Raw genomic sequence first — 17,811 nt, 5'->3', positions numbered from 1 at the left:
AGTTTATCATAAATCCCATCATGCCCCTCCCACACTACCCCCTCCCAGGGGTACCCACTGTCCTAACTGCCAACACCATAGACTGGTTTTGCCTGCTTTAAACTTTATGTAAGTAGAATCATGCAGTTGTGTACTCTTCTGTGTCTGGCTCCTTTCACTCAACATTTTGTTAATGAAATCCATCCATGTTGTTGCCTGTAGTTGTAGTTTGTTTATTCTCATTTCTGGGAAGTATTCCATTGTATGAATTCACCACAGTTTACTCACCCATTTTACTGTTGATGAATACTTGAGTAGTTTCCAGTTTTTAGCTATCAAGAGTAATGCTGCTATGAACGTTCTCATGCCTGACTTTTGGTGGGCCTACGTGTGCGTTTCTGTTGGGAATATACCTAAGAGTGGAATGATTGGGTTGTGGGGTATTCATACTCTAGTAGATACTGCCCATTTCCCAAGTAATTGTACCAATTTATGCTCTCATTAGCAATGTGTGAGCGTTCCATTTGCTTTGTGTCCTTGCCAACTCTTGATGTTTATCTGTCTGTTTAATTTTAGCCATTCTTGCGGGCAGGGTGCTTGTTCATAAATCTGACCACTGTCACTTCCTACTTAATGGCTTCCTATGGCTTCTCGCTGAATTTAAAACAAAACCCAGACTCCTGTGTGTGGCTCTGCATACCCTTCCAATGTCAGCCATATCACTCTCCTTTCTTTTCTTCTTTCTACACTGTAGTTTCCTTCTATCAAGCTCTTTCCTACCTCTGGACCTGTACTCAGCTCTTCCTCAGGCTGGAAATCTTCACTCCATCCCACTCTCCTTACAAGCCTTCCTTCCCACCCCTCATATCTCAGATTTAAAGTTTGTCCTTAGGAGGCCCCTGAACACTCCCTCCTGTTCTTCCCTTCACAGAACTAACCACATAGCGCTGTGATAAGTTACAGAACTTATCACAGATTGTAGTTACGTATTTATCTGTTTCTTTTTTTTTTTGGTCTTTCCCATGCGGCTGAATCTCCTTGAAGACTGGGAGAATGTCTGCTTCACAACCCACCCTAGGCCCTGTGCCTGGCAGACAGTGCTTGGCATATGCTGGGTACTCATTAAATGTTTACTGAAAGCACAAGTGAACGAATCCAGTCTATTTCAGACAATGAGTACAATAATGTTTCATATCATCTCTGAGTGTGGAGATTTGACATCCACTGAAGGAAGGAGTCTTCGCCTGGGTACATGGAAAACAACGTGGCCAGAAGTGGACATGAAGAGGGCCTGAGGAATGAACCAGCAACACTTAGCCAAGCCGCCCTGAGCATGCCCACAAGTGAGGAAGCCGCAGAAAAAGACAGAGTTGGGGTTAATCCTAAAGACAGGGAAAATGACTGAATCCTGGGGGAAGACTTGGGTATTCCGGGAAATGAATCTTAAGAAAAAGAAAAAAGAAAAATCCAATAGCCCTCCATATCTCTAGGAAACACCCTAATGTCTTCTCAGAGAGAATGGCCTTTTCTAGCGGTTAATTATTCCTAGGGAGTGGAGTGGGCGTTAGGGATCATCTGGCCCAGATCCTGAAGCCAGCAACTTTCCTATAAGAAAGAATATGCTTCAAATATCCTACTGTTTCCAAAAAAATTTTTACCATTTCTATAACAATAAGCCCAGAATTTGATAACGTGAAAAATTGTGTTCCTGGCAAGAATTTTGAGAATACATTAATTATTATAAGTTGGTAATTTTGTGCGTTTCTTAAATTTGTTCAGCCCCTCTTGTGTAACCTGATTTCCCTCTATTGTCTATGCCATCAATAGCATCCATCTGACAACCATTGCTATAGATTTCCTACTGGACTAGAGGCTAAGCATCCTCGGTATGCTCGAAATGAGAACAAGAACAGGAGTTATTGTCATTTTCACTTAAAATGCCATATTAACTTTCCAGATAATTGGAAGGCATTCATCCTCCATGGCATATGCATTTAAAAGGTTTACTTTGGCTCCATAATCCTCCTGATTTAGCCACAGAAATATGTTTCAAATAATGAGCTTCGTGTTCAACATATCTTAGCGCTATATACATGTGCATTTCTGTAAGGCATGTGGTATTTTAGATTAAATGTAGTCATTTTGTTGTGTAAAAGATCTAATTTCAGAAAGAAAAAAAAAAAAAAAGGTGGTAGATCCTATCAGTAAACCCTTGAGGGTTTTCTAGTTGCTCAGGATACAGAGATGTCCAGGCAGGTATCTGGTTCTTAAAGGGCTTATATTTACCGGGGAAGAGACAGAAAAACAGGCAATTACAGCAAATGTAATAAGGGAACAACAGGGGGCTAGTGTTGATGTAGGAGCCCAGAGGAGGAATTTACCCAGAATTGTGGCGGGGGGTTGTCAAAATTCTAGGAGTCAGTTCTCTCTTGCTTGACATTTCCTTCCCCAGTTTTCCAAATTCAGCTCAAATGCAAGTGCTCCAAGAAGCCTTCCCAATGTCTTGACTGGAATGTTCCCATAGCCGTTTTCTTACCCCTCTCTGAAGATTATACTTGTATTACTGCTATTTGCACATCCTTCAGGGGGCAATGTAATGTAGGGGTCAGGACCTGGCCTCTGGGGTCAGAGAGCATACGTCAGAATCCCGTCTGCTGCTTGCTAGCTGTGACACCTTACTTAACTTTCCTGCACCTAGTTTCCTCGTCTGTGTGAAGATTAAATGAGTTAGTATGAGCAAGCCTTAGAACAGTGCCTGGCACAAAGCCAGGCTCAGTAAGAATTATTTGGTTTCATGAGTGTCTTGTCTCTTTCATTTCATTGTAAGTTCCTTAGAAGCAAGTATTATGGGATTCATCTTTGTATCTTACCCGTAGATCCCAACCATTCTCCACCGCTCCAATCTCTAAAATGGTCCCTTGTGCATTTCAAGTGCAAAAAATAACATTTTCTGTGATTCATAAGGGTTCACCAGGTGCCATGTGGATCAAATTTGAGTTCCTTGTGAAGGTCATTTTAAAAAGTCAGACAGCACATCATTTCCATCAAATGCTTACTTAGATATGTGCTGTTACATCGAGAATTGTTTGCATATATGCCAAATGATGACATCTAATACTTACTGAGTATTTACTACATGCCGGGCACTTGGCTATGCATGTTACACAAATTATGTCGCTTCAATCACATGTAAGGCTCCAAGGCACTTTCATACACTAATAGGAAGCCTGAAAATTTGCCATTGCCTATTTTTCCTGGCACCAAAAACAATGCATTGTCAATAAAATTAGATTTTATATTATCTAAAAACAATACACTTAGATTATATACTATTTCAAAGCCATTTCTTCCTGCAAACTTGCTATAATTACAGTGGTATTGTACGTCTCCATGTTATAATTCTAAAATTACCATGTGCATAGAAGGGAGAGTCCTTCCTTCATAATAGATTTCCCCACCACTCTCAAGAGTGCACATACACAAATGCACAGTCAGCTATGTTGTTAGAATATACTGTATGGGTCAAACCGTAATTAAAATAATTGCTATTTACATAACACTGTAAATGTATCCACTACTTGAGTCATAATCACAGTAGAGACAGAAAACAGCAATTAAATAATCCAGTCAACCCCAGCAAATACATGTCAGCTGAGATCCCAGCAGAGAAGATTTGAGAATTAATTTCAAGAAAAAAAAGGCTATGACATCACTCTTCATTCTCAGATTTCCGTTCTCTTCACTTTAGTGTGGCTTTCATTCACTCATACATTCAACATAGTTTACCATTTACCATGGGCCGTCTACATTGTGTACCGTGTACCAGGCCCTTTGCTAGGAGCGCTATCTAGGAGAATAAGAAAAGGTTCCTACCTTCAAGGAGCCCTCAGTACCTGAAAAAAGACAAAGATGAATGCACTCAGAGTTGGCTCCCAAGGGATTTACAGTTAAATGGGAGTCGCTTGCCTATATGCAAACAATTCTAGTATAAGTATCATGTGAAATAATTATAACCAGCATTTCTGGAACTCTTACTACATGAGACACTGTGCTAGATGTTTTAAACATGTTATTTTATTTAACCCCCCAAACAGATTATTAGGTAGAAATGATCATTATTATTTTATTTTATAAATGATGAAAATGAGGCCCGGAAAGATTAGGTAACCTAGTCTCAGACAGCCTCCACCCTTCCCAGGCCCCTGCCCCTTACCATTAAGTGTCTCCTGAAGCTATAAGTGTGTGTCTGGGGGTGCATCTGGGTTGCCTTGAAGAAACTAACCTCTCAAAAATAGATGGGGGCCCAACCTGCAATGGCATCTTGCTTAAGGGAGGGGCCCCAACACTTTGTCCTGGACAGGATTTCAGCTACTGCCCTGGGCACTGTCTCCACTGCAGCACTTTCTTCTCTCTATGCTCCTCGCTGCAGAATGATCCCAGAGCTTGGTGGCAGTGTGGACTCAGGCAATTGCATCCTCATAGAATGCACCCTTCCCCAAGAAACATTCCCCCCCACACACCACTCTCTTACCTTCCATAGCTCACTTTAAGTCCACACTCTCAAACAATTGTTTCTAACAAACTGTCTTCCAAAGGTCAAAGTATCTCCCCAAAACTGCAGAGTGGGTTTCTGCAGTTCTCCATAGACTGGGAACACACACACACACAAGCTCAGTCTCCATCCGGGCTTCTACTCCAGAGTATTGCGTTTCGTGACAGTGAACACACTTGAACATTGGCATGGTTCCTAAGCATGAGGCTTCCTTCTCTGGTGACCTTTGGTGCCACACCCCCCTGCTGAGAAGGCAGTGGGGAAGGTGACTGGTCAAATCTCCCTTGAGCCTGACAGTTCTCAGCAATCTGCATGCTGGTGGATTTTGCCTATGGCTCTTCTGCCAAGGCTGCTCTGTTTATTCCCTGGGGATGGGGAGCAGGAATGGTGATGTTGGACCAGTGGATGAGCTCTCTGCCCCACTGCCTTCATACCTTCGGATGGGATCCAGTGGTGGTATCCATGGGAGGTAATGGAGGAGAACGTGAGGTGGCAGCCATTCTCTCACCTCTTCAGTCAGGACGCTATCATGGTGTACCTTTAAAATTCTCCAAAAGATACTTCGAGCTTACTTGGGAAACTTCTTCTGGGGCAACCCGGTAATTGTTTCTGCTGCCTGCCAATGACTATAAAGCGCTCTGATGGCTCTCAACAATATGGAATAGAATATGGATGACTTAACACTGTTGGTCTTTATTTGATCAACTGGTAGGAAAGTTGTGGAAAAATGGTCGGGTTAGTCATTGTTTAAACAACTTCCCCAGTAGGAGACATGCTATTAAAATTAGTAACAAGCGTGCACTCAGTACTCACTGCAAAGGTACAAATCCATGAGAGTGGAAAGATTATGAATACTTCAAGCCCATTAGAGGGAAATTTATTTAGAACTATATCGCAGAAAAGAGGGCCTTCACTTGGTGTCCTTCTGCTGTCCTTGATCCAGATGATCAAAACCCTCTTCTAGAAGCTCTTACATATCTTAAAACAGCAAACAAAAGTGTTTTTATGCTGCCTTGTTTCAAACAAGAAGCTTCTGATGCAGAATATAATAAAATGAGTAACAGTATTTCATCACTATCCTCTCCCACCACCTTCTCTCTTTCAAATTATATAATATCCTGATCTTTCACTCACCAAAGCCTCGGTTGATACAAATAGCCTGTGAAGTCGTCAAGGCAGGTAGAATTATCTTCACGTAACAGACGGAAAAATTGAGGTCTGAGAAGTTGAATGATCTGCCCTGGTCACATAGCCTGTGACAGTGTTAGGCTGAAACGCAGATCTTCAATTCCCCAAATATTGACCTCCTCTCTAGATCTGGTGATTTCTGACACTTGACCTCTGCATTCTGGGATCCAAAGGTGAACTCCTGTCTACCTGTATGTTAATGGTTACTCAAGCACTATGCCCTCTAAAGGGCCATCAACGATATGGCTAATACCAAATACTATGACTATCATAGTTAATCAAATCTAAATGAAGAGGAAATTGGCTACCAAACGTCCTAAAAACAAGCAAAACACACAATAATGTTTGAGCTCTATTTTTATTGAATCTTGAACTTAAGTTTATTCTCTCACTGAGCCATCAATCTTCCAACAGGTGATCAATCCAAAAGTATTTATTAACCATCTCTACTGTGCTAGTAGAGAGTGAAGTATAAGACGTTATCCCTGACTACAAGGAATTTGAATCTAATTGAGGGGTGACAAACACAGAGGAGCAATTAGTAAGTGATGTTAACAGCTCTTGAATGTTGACTGTGATGGTGTGTAATGGGAAAACTGAGCCCAGAGCATAGATGAACAAACCTTCAGCCTGATGTGCCAGTTAGGGCTGGGCCTGAGTTTGCATGCCAAAGCAAAGAACTCAGCCCTCTATTATTGTTTGTAGTCTGTGCCTCACTGTCCCAATGGGTTGAAATCTCCTTAAGGGAGGAGATGATTTGTTGATACATCTCTTTATTCTCACAGCTCCTATTTAAGCAGAGTTGTCAAAAGAATGTGGCCTCTGGAGCTAGACTTTCTGGGTTCAAATCCTGGCTCTATCACTTATTGGTCCTATAACTTTGGACAAATTACTTAGACTTGCCATGGCCCAGTTTCCTCATCAGTAAACAAGTACTTATTGCATAGGGTTATTATGAGGCGTAAATGAATTACTACATGTGAAGGGTCTAGAAAAATGCCTGACACACATTAAATATTCCATATATATTAACTGTTATCACCGTGGTTTGCATTTGGTCAAGGTTTATCTGTTCAAATAGAGCATAAAGACATAAGAGTACAGTTTTAATGGCTAAACCTGTGTGAGCATACTCATCCAGCAGTCTTTATTGAGCACCTAGTATGTGTCATGGTATATAGTGGTGAACAAGGCAGATAAGGGCCCTTAAAAAGCCAGTACAAGCTGGCTCAGTGGTTCAGGTGGTTGGAGTATCGTGCTCCTAATAAGGAGGTTGCCGGTTCGATTCCCACATGGGCCAGTGAGCTGTGCCATCTACAGCTAAGATTGTGAACAAGAAGGGGGGGGGGAAGCCAGGGGGGGAAGCCAGCACAGAAAACAAGACGTAGTAGAAGACAAGAGTTTTTCTTTATGATGAAAACTGAGTCACATTTTTAAAAAATTGATAGACTTTACTTTTTAGAACAGTTTGAGGTTTACAAAAATATTGAGCAGAGAATACAGAGCTTTCCTGTATACCCCTCTCGCCTCCCAAACACACGCATTTTCCCTTCTCATTAACGTCTTGAATTACTGTAGTACATTTGATGAACCAATATTGATATATTATTATTAATAAAGGCTATAGTTTATATTAGGATTCATTCTTTGTGTCATATAGTTCTATGGGTTTTAACAAATGCATGCAGTCATGTATCCACCATTACAGTATAGAACAGTTTCGCCACACTAAAAATCCTCTGTGCTTCATCTGTTCATTCCTCCCATACCCCTAGTCCAATCCCTGGCAACCACTGGTCTTTTTACTGTCTCTATAGCTTTGCCTTTTCCAGAATGTCATGTAGTTGAAATCGTAAAGTATGTAACATTTATAGCCTGGCTTTCACTTAGAAATTCACGTTTAAGTTTTCCCCATGTTTTTTAAGGAGTTGATAGCTCATTTGTTTTTATCGCTGAGTGTACTCCATTGTCTGATATACCGCTGTTTTATCCATTCACCTATCAAAAGACATCTTCCCAGTTTGGGGCAATTATGAATAAAGCTGCTATAAACATTCGTGTGCAGGTTTGTGTGTGGCTATAAGTTTTCATTTGGGTAAATACCTAGGAGTATGATTGCTGATTCATATATTATGGCTACATTTAACTTTGTAAGAAGCTGCTAAACTGTCTTCCAAAGCGTCTGTACCATTTTGCATTCCACCAGCAATGAATGAGAGTTCTTCTTACTTCACATGCTCATCAGTATTTGGTGTTGGTGTTTTGGATTTTCATCATTCTAAGTGTATAGTGTATCTCATTGTTTTAATTTGCAAATTCCCTTATGGCATATTTGTTGAGCAGTTTTTCATATGCTTATTCCATCTGCTTATCTTCTTAGGTGGGTGTCTGTTCAGATCTTTTACTAATTTTTTAAATTGGATCATTTGTTTTATAAAATGATGACTTTGAGGATTTCTTTGTATATTTTGATACAAGTCTTTTATGTACATGTTTTACATTTCTCCCAGTCTGTGCTGGTCTTTTCATTCTCTTAAGAGTCATAGTATTTTGAATGCAAGTTATTATAATACTCTTTGACCTGCTAGGGTTAGCATTCCATTGTGATTGCTTCAGTACCACTAGCTTCCTTCACAAAGTAAATGTATAAGGAAGAGACAAAACAGGTAAAAATATCCTAAGGACCATGGAACAATTTCAAGCTCTCAATGGGGGCAATTCGTAGTCATGCTGGCTACAAATGCAGAAGGATCTCATCAGACTTTTTATGTTGTAATTGGAAATTAGAATACGTAGGCTCAAACAGCATCAGAAAAATGACATATGAATAGAGTTGCATTAGGAAAAATCCTGTCCTGAATAAATGTTTGGAAATAAAGGCTAGGTGCCCCCCTCCACTTTTACACCCAGCAAATTTCTTTGCTTTAGAATCAGCCTCTGTATTTAATAAGCTCTGTTGGGAGCATGTCTGCAAAAGGGTATTAAATCCTTGATGGGTTGTTGTAAATCTTCTTTCTTGGCCACACTAACAGAAACCCAGCCCAGGAACCCCCCTCACCCCATCCCTAAAGAACTTTATAATGTCAGTTAGTCATCCACATCGATGACTTCATCCACTACCTATGCCCAGCCAGTCTGCCTGGCTGAAACATTGCAATCATTCTGCATCACGAATAACTCTGCCCGACATCTTGAGGGGAAGGGAGAAATAGGAAAAATTGCAGGCAGAACCTAGGCATGGATATGAACCAGCTGAAAGTTTTCCAGAAACATTTGAAACATTCTTTTTACACTTGTGACAAGTGACATGGGTTTTCTTAATGAGCACATGCAGCCAAAACCTCAGTTTATACATTGGAGGGAAAACAGTCTTGTAGAATAAGCAGCACTGCTCTGAGGAACGGGTTGAGAAACGATTCCAGACCCAGAATGCTGAGAGTTGGCTTCTGAACTTCCTGTTCTCAGACCACCTGGGAGTGGTGTCCAGGCCTACCCTGGCCTCTAGAAAATTCTCAGGACCACCTCTTAAGGTGGCTTGTCAGCCATGGATAGTAACACCATAAGCCTGAAGGAAAATGCAGTGTGAAGCCTTCTAACAGAGGAACTATGAAGAGTAATATTTTCCACATGGCTGCACTAAAGAGTTCATTCAAAAAAAAAGTTTGCAACTATTGTGGAAAATTCCAAGTAAAATGTACTTTTAAAAAAAAGTCTGGTAAATATTTTGCTGGGAAATTCACATTTAAAGCAATTCACACTGAAAGGTTTTCGAGTCTCCTGGGGAGAGGGCATTAACCTAACACATTTTCAAATCAAAATGGCCACTCTAAAAACATAAACCTTCATAGGAAACACTGAAGAGAGCCCAGTTCTTCCTGTGCTAGGACACTCACTGCCCACTCTGAATGCCCATGCCAAGGACAAGTCAAACTTGATAGAAACCTGGCTTCGATCCTATCCATATTGGTTAGTGCAGAAAACAGTGCAGTACCCATGGTTTCCTGTTTTGCTTTGTTTTGTTTTTCATAGTGTGGTGATCACATCTGTTCCTTATCTTTCTTCTCTCACAGGGATTTTGTTTACAAGGGTCCCAGAAACAGCAGGGTCTGTCGAATCTCCACTCAGATGACAAAAGACAAGATGCCTAGGGATTTGGCCTGTCTGCAAAGCTTGGAGCCAAAGGTGGGGTTTTCAGAGTGGCCCACAGTACTCGCCAAGTGACTCAGGCGCAGGAACTGGGAACACAACTGGCAAGAATACGGCCTTGTCTCACGAAGCTCCAGAAATGCAGATGCAGTTTTACTAATGTCATCTCTTTTTTTTTTTTTTTTTAAAGATTTTATTGGGGATGGGGAACAGGACTTTATTGGGGAACAGTGTGTACTTCCAGGACTTTTTTCCAAGTCAAGTTGTTGTCCTTTCAATCTTAGTTGTGGAAGACACAGCTCAGCTCCAGGTCCAGTTGCCGTTTCTAGTTGCAGGGAACACAGCCCCGACCTTGTGGTTGAGGGGACGCACTCCAACCAACTGAGCCATCTGCGAGCTCAGCTGCAGCTCGGCCCAAGGTGCCGTGTTCAATGTTAGTTGCAGGGGGCGGAGCCCACCATCCCTTGCGGGACTCGAGGAATTGAACTGGCAACCTTGTGGTTGAGAGCCCACTGACCCATGTGGGAATAGAACCGGCAGCCTTCGGAGTTAGGAGCATGGAGCTCTAACTGCTTGAACCACCAGGCTGGCCCTAATGTCATCTCTTTACAAAGGCTTGCCCACTTCCTCCCCACACAGGAGTTCTGCTTTGTAAGCTTTCTAATGGGTCTATCTACCACCATTCTGCCATTTTATTCTCTGGTCTTCTTTTTCCTTTCCTCTCTTCCTCTCTAGATTCCAGGAAGTCAAGTTCAGAGCCGCCTTACCAGTTCCCAAACACCATTATGTGGGCAAGATATTTTGACAGTGGAATGAAGGCCTGCAAAAGGTGATCTGAAGGCTTCACATTCAAGAGCACACCTGTGACTTTTCCAAGGACAAGCCAGGCCCTTGGTTTTATTTTATTGTTTAATCTTAATTTTTACTGCCATATATCAAACATGAAAAAGTCTAGAATGCAATGCTACTCAAACTGTGGGCCAGAAGGGCTTTTGGTTCCCTCCCTGCTATTCCAGTCAACAATGCGCTAAGTGCAAAAATGGAGAGAATGAATTTAGAAATGCTCATAGCAGTTTCACAGAGGTACCTTATGTCTGTTGAATCTAATAATAAATATTAGATGATAAATAAATATATATATATATATATATATATAGTTGTTGTTTTGTTTTGTTTTTTTTTTTATTTTTTCTAGATATTCATTTTTATTATATTTACAAAGATATTAGGCTATAATAGATTGGAAACTTAAAAAGATAAAAGATTTACCATGTATAGATGAAAAGCAAACCACAGAGGATACTATTAAAAAAAAACTCTCATATACCCATTAATTATGCAAACTTTATCAAATCTGAACATTTTACCATATTAGCCTCATTTTTTTTTTTAAGAGAAAACATTACACGTTGCTTCTCTTTTTTCCTTTCTTTTCCTTTTCTTCCCTTCTCTCCTCTCCCCTCCTGTTTCATTTTTGGTGGATAGAGCATGACAGTCCCCCAAGCCTGGGGAGAGAGGGAGCCACAGTGGCCCAGCGTGGGGAAGCAAAGCGGAAGCACAGTAGATACAAGACACCCACATGAAAGGAAGGACATATGGAGTGTCAGAGCCCAGGGGGTGTAAGGAGGTTGTCCACGCAGAGGGGCAGCCCCTGGCATGGGGAGTCAGAGCCCAAATAGGAGAGGAAGGCTTCCTTGTGGAGGGAAAGGGGATGGAAGAAATGGGAGATTAGCTATATTCCAGGAAATGGATCAAATTAATAAATATCATAAAGATAATAGGGGTCAGGTTTTTATGGAAAGGGAGAAAACTAGAATAAATTCTGTGGTGTTGGACTGGAATTAGATGTGTTGGTGAAAACACATGGTTTCCATACATGTAGGTCAAAAAATAAATATAGATGTAAATGTGTGTATATGCATGTATACGTATACATATATTCCTTAGCTCTGTCCACGGGGAAGAGTGATACCCCAGTAACAATGGGCATACCTCGGACTCAGACGTTGACTTCTAAATACTATGCCCCACTTAAAGAAATGGGGGGTCCTTGGAGAACTGGCTGATGCTAGAGCGAGGCCCAAGAAAACACAAGATGAGCCTGGACCATCTTATGCCAGAAACCAAAAAAGTGCTCAAATAATTATGAGGACCTGTCAAAGGATGCTCACAAGAAATGAGCTGGAAGGGGCTCCCATTGGCCATTACACACAGGATTTGAACATAAAATTAAACAACAATAGTAATAAATTATAACCTATTTAATAAAACAGAAGTCATGAGCCCGTACAGATATAAATAAATAAATGAGTAAATCGAGCATTTAAAGAAGAATGGATACTCACATAGTGATTCGTTATAAAGGAGAGGAGAGTGCCTTTATGTGACGCCTGGCAGACACCACTGTAAGCATGGGATCAAAATCATTAACACCGGGACAAATTGAAACCGTCACCATCTGACATACGAGGAGAAGAACACAGCATCGCTCTTGTGATATTCCTGCCAAAGATGTACAACATGAATCTAATCACCAGGAAACATCAAAAAAAAAAAAACCCACAGAAACCCAAATTGAAGGACATTCTACAAAATAACTGACCTGTAATCTTCAAAAGCCACAGGGTCATAAAAGTGAACAAAAGACTGGGGCACTGTTTCATAATCAAGTAAATTAAAGAGACGTGACAACTAAATGCAAAGATGAGACAGGAGGCAGGGGTCCCAGCTGTGACACTGGAGATCAAAAGGAGAGGAGGGACACTTGAGGAATGTGCCTCAGATAGAATCAATCAGATTTGGAACTGACTAGATGTGGGTGAGAAGAGAGAAGAGTGAGTCAAAAACAACCAGGGTTGTTTGAACCTGGATGCCTGGGAATCCTAGAAACAAGAAGAGACACTGTCAGATCTGGTTTGAGGGGAAGATAATGGCTTTTGTCTTAAATATTTTGAATGGATAGAGCTGGAAGACAGTCTGGTAAAGGTGGCAATTCGAATAGGGTTAGGCAGCTAGAAGAGAACTTGAGGCTGCATAGAAATGAGAGCTGAAACTCTAAAAGATGGTGAAGTAATAACAATCACTTATTTTCTCTGAGGGATTACTTTCTGCCAAGACCTACGTTAAATATTCCTTCCCCAATTCTTACCATATACTGCAAATAGGTAGCATTAACTCTGTATTACAGATTCAGGGGGTTACATAAACTAAGAGTCAGAGGGATTAAATGACTTTTCACGCTCACAAGTAAAGGACTAGAACTTGAACCCAAACCTGCCTGACCTCATGTGGTCCGAGGTCAGACTTTGGCAGTAGAAGGAGGAATCGATGAAGGAGATGGAGGAGCTATTAGGGAAAAGGAAATCATAAAGCTGTGGTCTACTGAGGGTGAAGAAAGGAGAAGAAAAAAAGGATTATCAAGGAGAAATTCACCAGTTAGATGAGGCAGAACTGAAAAAGACCACTAGGTTTAGCTGTTATGTCTGTTTAAGCGGACGGAGAAGGAGAAAAGCAGAATCCTAACATTAAATATGAACATAGTCCACAGTAAGGAATGAATGAGGGTGGTGCTATGGTCACCAGCTGTCATGATTTGCCTGGGACTGCTTCAGTTTTAGCGCTGAAAGTCCTGTCTCCCAGGAAACTCCTCTGTCCTGGTGAACGACCGCCGCTGTTCATCCTAGCAGGGCGGAGGTATAGACCCCTTTTTTCCCAAAACGTTTTTATTGTGATAAAATACACATAACATAAAATTTACTATCTTAACCATTTTTAAGTGTACAGTCCAGTGGTATTAAATACGCGCATAACGTCAGCCACCACCACCATCCATCCCCATAACTCTTTTCATCTTGTAAAAACTAAGACTTTATACCCATTAAACAATAGCTCCCCATTCGTCCTGTGGTGTAGACCACGTTGAAGAGGTTGGGCAACAAAGAGCAGAAAGATAAGGTGGGTGCGTGAAGGCGTAGCAAGGAAAGGCTTTTGATTGTTTTTCAAGATAAAATAAATGTAAGCCTGTTAAGCAAGGAGAAGAGATTGAAAAATGCAACCAAGAGCAGGAATAATTGTTGGACTCGAGCCCCAGAGGCAGTGAGACTATATTCTCCTGAAAGACAGACGGCAACGTCCCATGCGTGTCACAGCTTTTGCCGCCCTGGCTTGGAGCCGCCTAACCCTGGGACTCCAGCAGCCAGCGAGTTCCTGGTTGCCAGTCTTCATACACGCCTTCCCAGTTCTGCAGCAGGAAAAGTGTTGGATTAAAGTTGGACATTTTAGGCTTTAAATCCCAGTTCTGCAGTTCCTCTCTGAGTTCCAGTTTCCTCATCTGCGAAATGCAGTATTACCCCTTTGCTTGGGCTAGTAGTTATAAAGGTAAAGTACTGGTAGGTTATAAATTCCCAAGCATGCACTACTTTCTTTATTTCTCCTTTCTGCTATTTAAGAATTTTCTTGCTGGGCCTCTGTAGGCTTTAATTACCTCTTCCCTCACTCACCCCAGCCACTTCTGTCCTGAGACATAATCCGGGGTGAAAACAGGCCAGGGGCCAGACATCGAGGTGGGGTGGGGTAATGTAAACCTGTTTAATGGCCTTGCTACAGAGAGCTGGGCTTGGGGACTGGCCTGTCTGCTTCCCTTTCCACTGCCAGTAGGAGCCTAATGCTGTGGGTTTGGGTACAGGCAGGGTAAAAGTGAGATCCATGTGTGTTTCAGTAGAACCCCACACTCCGACCAGCATAGGAAGCTTAGGATGGGGGTGGAGGGCAGCAAGAAGATGGAAAACCAGACAAAAGTAAAGAGCATAGCTCCTGGCACATGATAGATACTCAACAACTGTTGCAGTGAGTTGGCCTCTAGACTTTCCAATTGTATGCTTAAACTGCGTTTATTTTTTGTGTGGAAAGTTTTCCTTTATTTGAAGTGTGTGTCTACTTCATGTTCTCAAGGGCAGATCCCACCCACCTCCCACTCCCCCCCCACCCCCATGCTGTGCTCTGTGCAGCTATTCTCATCAAATCTGACTTCCTGACTTCCAGGATATCCTACCTCATGACTGATAGGGAGATGGGCAAGGCTTATCTACATACATAGAATTTTAATTATTTTAAAACAGAAATATATGGAAATCAAACCAATACTGTCCTAAGATAAGAGAAGTCCTTTCACTTCCTGAAAGAAAGAAATGTTTTTTGTTTTTAAATTTTATTGGGGAATATTGGGGAACAGGGCCCATGAGCTCCAAGTCATTGTCCTTTGATCAACTTGTGGAGGGCTCAGCTCAGCTCCAAGTCCAGTCACCATTTTCAATCTTTAGTTGCAGGGGGCGCAGCCCACCATCCCATGAGGGAATTGAACCAGCAACCTTGCTGTTGAGAGCTCACGCTCTAACCAACTGAGCCATCCGGCCACCCCAAGAAAGAAATGTTTTTAATTGCTAAAACTCTTTGTGAAGAAAAATATTTCTGTGGGAAATTGGAAAAATTAAATATGGTATCAAATTAAATTTTTCCTTATTTCATAATCAGAAATTGATATCATCATTGCCACATGCCTTACCAGAACAGTAACATTCTTATTTGTAATCTGACGAGTGACCATATACCACTATGACTAAATCAGCTGGCTTTGGAATCAGAAAACAGTGTATAAGTCTAGCTCCCACGAGTTGTGTGACTGTGAGCAAGTTACTTAACCTCTCTGATCCTCAGTTGCCTGTACTGTATAAAGGGACTAGAGAATAATAGTACCTATCGCATAGGATTGTTGTGAGGATTAAACTAGATAATGTACATAAAGCATTTAGCATAGAGCTATGAATAGTATCAATCATTATCGTTAAGATCACAAAGTACCTAAAACTATGTTTAGTACATTTTTGGCCCTAAATGCAGTTATAATATGCTAATTTTAAAAAAAACTGAGCATCTGTATTTGACATAGATCTTAAAAACCTGATAACAGATGGACATGGGGAATGACTACTGAGTGAATCAGTAGAATAAAATCATTTTGTATTCTGTGCTCTCCTATCTTCTCTATTAACACGACTTTTAAACTGTAGCTTTTTGAACAATGCTCATGTGGCTAGAAAGAGTTAACAAAGATTTCCAAGAATCTTAGTTTACCAATTAAGAAAAGCTTAGGTACGGTAAGGTTCTGATTCATTTACGCCAAATACAAAGGCTGAACTCAAATCAGCCCACATTTTGTTTTGATAAGTGGCATACATTTTATTTTTAAATGCATTAACCTAAAATTTAGACTGCTTTAAAAAGGATCTTATCAAAAGAAATTCCTTGTAGTTTATAATTCAAATTTTTAACTTGCAACACTGTAGTTAGCAATTGCCTATTTACATCACCAATCTAACTTTTTTTGTCAGTAATTCCCTCTACTGTAACAAATAGGTACAAAAATAGAAATATGTTTGAGAATTTTTACTTCTTTGCGTTCCCAAATCTTTTGCCTTGTAAGAGACTTATTTAAATAACGAGTTTTGAATATTCTTTTAAAAAGAGCATCTGTATACATTTCTTTATTTTACAATCTAAAAATATGTGTTAAGACATTTATTTTATACAACATGTTTACCTTCCTTTTACACTTGTTTCTAACTCTTTATGTTTATGCAAACATAAAGTTTAAAAACATAATTTTCTATTTATTTTTAGGTAGGCACCCATAAAAGGTGCTTTTTGGATTTTATTTTCTTTCTCCAAAGTATTTTTTTTCCCAATGGAAAATAAAGTTTAGTATCAAAGGTTACAAAACAGACACAGTCCCCACCCACATGAAGCCTAAGGTCCAGACGAGTAGATAAACATTAAACAAGCCATCACAATTGTGACGATACTTAGAAAAAGGGAGGGGACACAGAGTGGGGAGAGGTTTGCTGACAATCTGGGAGCATACGGGAGGGATACACGAACTGGGGCCCTTGGGTTTGGGCAACAGAAAGGAGGACAAGAGTATTGCTGATACAGAAAACAGTCTAGATGCAGCCTAAAGACGAAGAAGAGCATGGTGAGCAGAGTAAAAGGGAGAATGGCCCCAAAATGAAGCTGGAGAGATAGCAGGGGCTGGCTCACGAGGGCCTCATGGGCCATGGCATACATTTGGACTTGATTCTCAGGCATTGGGAAGTCAGTGAGAGGCTGTATGCAAGAGAGTGGCATGATCATATTTTGCATTTTGAAAAGGTAATATTCAGGTGGAGAGAGAAATGAAAGGAAACCAGAGTAGAAAGAGGGAAACCAATTAGGAGACTATTACAGTAGGCCAGGAGACAGGTGAATTTGGCTAGTACTAGAGAGTGTCGGTAGGAATTGGAGACAAGTCACAAAGTCAGGAGACGTGTAGCAGGTAGAAGTGACAGGATTTGGTGTTGGATTCGATTTGAAGGATTAGGGAGATGGAAGAGCCAAGCATAACTTCCAAATCTCTGGCTTGAACACCTGGAGGGAGGGTGCTAACTAATCATGGGGGTGGGAACCATGGAGGAAGGGCAGGTTGGACAATCAGGTGACAAGTCTAAGACGCCCATGTCCTATGGGCAAGTGGATATTGGGGTCTAAAACTTAAAGGAGCAATCTCAGTTGGAGGCATAGAGTTCAGATTCATTGGCATTTAAAGGGAACTTTCAGTCGTGGGAGTTGACGAGAGGCCAGCACATGTATATGGACTGAGAAGAGCAACAACCCTAGAATAGAGAGAGCCTGGAAAAACGTCAGCATTTAATGACCGGGTCAAGAAGTACCTGACTAGAGAAGGAGACTGTTGTATCACACGAATCAAGGAAGAGATGTCTTAAGAGAAAGCAGTCAGCAATGTTAGACACGACTGACCTGTCAAATAATAAAAAGATTAGAAAATATCTTCTGTACTTACCAGCATGGAATGGAGGTCACAGGAAGCCTTAAGGAGAGCGGCTGAGGTGGGTCTC

General features: G+C 41.1%; 1 long non-coding RNA gene across 1 annotated transcript; it reads right to left on the bottom strand.

Annotated features, from left to right (window-relative positions):
- Positions 1–1,125: 1,125 nt before the first annotated feature.
- Positions 1,126–5,815, bottom strand: LOC141569969 (uncharacterized). The gene is made up of 2 exons (XR_012493717.2): positions 4,511–5,815; positions 1,126–3,872 (listed from the first exon to the last, which is right to left on the bottom strand). It is a non-coding gene; the product is annotated as an uncharacterized LOC141569969 (long non-coding RNA).
- Positions 5,816–17,811: the final 11,996 nt, after the last annotated feature.

Source organism: Rhinolophus sinicus, chromosome 1 (genome assembly GCF_057876585.1).
Source record: "Rhinolophus sinicus isolate RSI-liver-muscle chromosome 1, RSI-T2T, whole genome shotgun sequence".
Lineage (NCBI taxonomy): Eukaryota > Metazoa > Chordata > Mammalia > Chiroptera > Rhinolophidae > Rhinolophus > Rhinolophus sinicus.
Note: the sequence above shows the minus strand (reverse complement) of the source record. Positions and strands in the feature narration are given on the sequence as shown.